Raw genomic sequence first — 4,458 nt, forward strand, 5'->3', positions numbered from 1 at the left:
CTAGAAAAATGAGTGTGCATGTGTGTCTCTCTGTGTGTGTGTGTGTGTGTGTGTGTGTGTGTGTGTGTGTGTTAACAAATTCAGTGAAATGCCTAGGTTCTAGTCTTACTTCTATAGCCGTATATCATGTGAATTTGGGCCAACCACTTAATCTTCCTGAGTCTTTGTTTGCTTATCTGTAAATTGAGGATTATAAACCCATTGTTATTGACCTTGAAAACTGTATGTGAGGCTCACAAAAATTAATAAAGCAGGCCAGATACAGTAGTTGATGCCTGTAATCCCAGGACTTTGGGAGGGCAAGATGGGAGGATCACTTGAGCCCAGGAGTTCAAGACCAGCCTAGACAACATAGCAAGTCCTGTCTCTACAAATTTTTTTTTAAAACACTAGCCAGGTGTGGTGGCAAACACCTGTAGTTCCAGCTACTTTGAAGGCTGAGGTGTGAGGATCACTTGAGTCTGGGAGGTCAAGCCTGCAGTGACCCGTGATTGCACCACTGCACTCCAGCCTGGGCAACAGAGTGAGACTCTGTCCCAAAATAAATAAATACAATATGATAAAATACAATACAATAAAATCAACAAATCCCTATGTGAGGTAGTAACCTAATTTCTTATCCTTAAAGCTTTAAATGATCACATGTCCAAAGTGAAAGAAAAGAACCATATCTGTGACCAGCAAGTAGAAAAATGCTTAATGATGTTCTATTTATTGAATGACCACAGCTAGTTTGGTTACACTCAAATCAATCAACTCTATGATCTAAATAGAGAGAGAAGGAGATTACAAATAACCCCAGACCACAATTATACAAAAGCAAAATCCACTCTCAATTCTCCAGGGGTGATTTACCCCCACACAGCCAAAAGAGCAAGTAGGTCTAACCAAAGCTGTTCTGGTCAGGGACCCACAGAGAGCCTTGTTTGCACAGCCTCATCCTTGAGCCAACATTCCCAGGCTCTCCTAGAGCACTGGCATAGGATGATCAAGTGCTGACTGTGTCCTGGTTATATTAAAGGGTCTTTTATAACTCTCTGTGGATCCTTCTACCAAAGCACTACCCCAAATCCAAGCCAGTTAAAAACCAAAGGATACTCCAAATGCTCCAATTCCTATTCGGCCTCTCTCTAGTGGGCATGAAATGTAACCACTCTGTGCCTCAATTTGTCTATAAAATGGGTGCAACAATAGTACCTACCTCATTAGGTTATTGTGAAGATCAAATGAGTTAATACAAGCAGAGCATGCAGAACAGTACCTGGCATATAAGCCTTTAACTATGTTGGCTGCTGCTCTCAAGGCCACTATTATTATAATCATACTAATGTGTTTGTCCATGGCATTTAACTTATGGACAAATGATATGTCTCCCTCACAGCTCTTTCATTTGCTAAGACTGAAAGCTTATCCTTTAAATTCTCTATCAATGATTAAATATGGTCCTATACTAGTTTCCTAACATTACATATATACTTTTAATTTTTCAATGACAAAATAGTAAATTATAACTATGGGTGCTATTTGGGTTTTTTGTTTGTTTGGTTTGTTTTAAGACAGGGTCTCGCTCTGTTGCCCAGGTTGGAGTGCAGTGGTGCAATTTCGGCTCACTGTACCTCTGCCTCCCCGGTTCAAGTGATTCTCCCACCTCAGCCTCCTGAGTAGCCAGGACTACAGGTATGTACCACCATGCCTGGCAAATTTTTTGTATTTTTAGTAGAGACGGGGTTTCACCATGTTGGCCATCTGCCTCGGCCTCCCAAAGTGCTGGGATTACAGGTTTGAGCCACTGTGCCAGGACTATGGGTGCTATTTGATGGCATGTTGCTCAAACCAAGCAACAATTCTATTTTAAAGCCATATAAGCCGATGACATATATGCTTAACTCAAAACTATTTGGTATATCATCATAAGAAAAATACTATAAGACACCAAAAGTGTTTTGAATGAGGACTAAAGATGACATTTGTCCACTAGATGGCATTTAAATTATGCAGCAGGCTTTAGCTCACACTTCAGCTATTTAAAACCTTAATTGGTTTGCATTTAGCCCAAGCACTGGCGATTCATATATTTTCATGCTGTGAGAATTCTCCGTAGTTGGCCGAATTGAGGCTTAGGAATATCCACAGCAAGTTTTGTAGTGACAGACATAAAATCCTTTTGGAGTTATGAAAAGAGATTAGTAATTTTAAATTCCTGACTGAAATCGTCTTCAGATCAGTTTTGTTCTTTTTTTTTTTTATAAGTAAATTATTGAGGGTAATATTGAGAGACTGGATCACTTACAACTTTTCAATCCATTTCTGTGCAACATGAAGTCTTAATAAGCACAGAGCAGCATAATTCACTGGCAGCTTGTCTCAGTTGGCCATGGATATCTCTCAGCCACTACCTTTTTACTGGGTCCAGTAATCTAATCATATCTACCATTTCCTTTTCAATTAATTCATAGGAAAGGCCAGCCGTGGACTAGTAAAACATCCCAGAGGAGAACAGAATCCAATCTAATCCCTGTTGAATAATAATAATTTTAAAAGCTGCTATAACAAAGGAGAACAGTCTAGTCAGTTATTTTTTTCATCTCCCACAAGGGTATTAAGGGCAAAACATCTTAAATTACAACAGTAAGAATTTAAGATAGCCAGGAAGATGAAATGAAATAGATACTAAAATAAACCACAAAATAAATGGGTATGTGTGTTCTTTCCATATAGTACATACTCTTCTATTTGAGAAGATTTTGCAGAGACACAAAGAATATAGTGACACTTTCTAGCTCTTTTTATAGGTTTCAGGAAGCTTCTTTTTAGTCAAAGCCTATGACGCTGAATTCAACTTGTCCACTAGATGATCCGAATACATGCTAAGTATCTTTTAACTAGTCAAGAATTTATTTCTATGATAAAATAAAGTATGGTGTATTTAACTATACATGTGATTGAAGAAGTCTTCTTCTAAAGGAAAACCATGAAGTGATTATCTGAAAAGCATAATAACAAATTGATTACCTAATAAGATGGAAAAATGAACATGAGCTTTTGTCTCCACTTCATTCTGACGCTCTCTCAAAAGACAAAAGAGGAAAGTAAAAGTTATAAATCCACATGGAAATAAAGAGTGGAAGAAGAAAACAACAGCATCAGACCAAATCACAGTTTCAGGAAGTTGGCAGCCGTTGGCTGAATGTGACTGACTAGAAAAACACTGAAGCCCACACACCAACAGAGGGAAGACCAGCAAGAAGCCAGCTACCCCACCTCAGAACCCTGGGAGTCAGAGATCAAAAGTTCTTCCAGGGGCCTGGAAAAGCAGGAGGCAAGATGAACTGAAAATAAAATTGAGGAAATCTGCATACTGGCCTGCAAGACTTCCCAGCCTTTTCCCCCGATTTCCCACAAATCTACCCTTACAAAACAAGTGATCAATATATCCTACTATGATACTAACATGTGGCAAGCCTGCCAGAAATTGGCTTGCTCCTCACTTGTTAATCCTCCAGGGAAGCTTACTATTCACCAGGATTCCCCACTTCCCACCACAGTCAGCTTTCCATCCTCAGTCTTAAATATAAACAGACAACCAAAGATCAACAGACATTATAGGAAAGCCTCCAACATAAGAGGCATATCCAAAAGCAAAAAGTGGGGGTGGCAGAACTTAGAGGAAACAGAGACAAAAGAAAAAAATTTCAAATAAACTGTAATTAGTATCCGCTGAAAAAGAAGAAAAGCTGTTGGACCCATGAAACATTGAAAAGCGCTATCACAAAGAGTTTGTTGTTGTTATTGTTTTAGAGACAGGGTCTCGCTATGTTGCCCAGCCTGGCCTTGAACTTCTAGACTCAAAAGATCTTCCCACCTGAGCTCCTGAATAGCTTGGACTACAGGCATGTGCCACTGCGCCCAGATTTTTGTTGTTGTTGTTTGTTCATTTGTTTTAACAAAAGAAACAATCAGAGAATGAAAAGGAAGCTTTTGGAAATTAAAAACATAATGAGAATGGTGCTCACTTCGGCAGCGCATATACTAAAATTGGAATGATACAGAGAAGATTAGCATGGCCCCTGAGCAAGGATGACACGCAAATTCGTGACGCGTTCCATATTTTTTTATTTTAAATTAAAAAAAAGAAAGCAAGAATGAAAACTTCAATAGAAAGATTAGAAGACGGCTGGGCATGGTGGCTTATGCCTATAATCCCAGCAGTCTGGGAGGCCAAGGCAGGTAGATTGCTTGAGCCCTGGAGTTCAAGAGCAGCCTGGCCAATATGGTAAAACCCCATCTCTACAAAAAATACAGAAATTAGCTGGGCATGGTGGCACTTACCTATAATGAGGGAGGCTGAGGCAAGAGAATATCTTGAACTGGGGGAGCTGGGAGGTGGAGTTTGCAATGAGCTGAGATCATGCCACTGCACTCCAGCCTGTGCTACAGACAGAGCGAGACTCTGTCTCA

At 39.7% G+C, this 4,458-nt stretch overlaps 1 non-coding gene across 1 annotated transcript; it reads left to right on the top strand.

Annotated features, from left to right (window-relative positions):
- Positions 1–4,005: 4,005 nt before the first annotated feature.
- On the top strand, positions 4,006–4,112 carry LOC119467261. The gene has a single exon (XR_005195802.1). It is a non-coding gene; the product is annotated as a U6 spliceosomal RNA (small nuclear RNA).
- Positions 4,113–4,458: the final 346 nt, after the last annotated feature.

Source organism: Cebus imitator, unplaced genomic scaffold, assembly GCF_001604975.1.
Source record: "Cebus imitator isolate Cc_AM_T3 unplaced genomic scaffold, Cebus_imitator-1.0 Scaffold270, whole genome shotgun sequence".
In the NCBI taxonomy this organism is placed as follows: Eukaryota; Metazoa; Chordata; class Mammalia; order Primates; family Cebidae; genus Cebus; species Cebus imitator.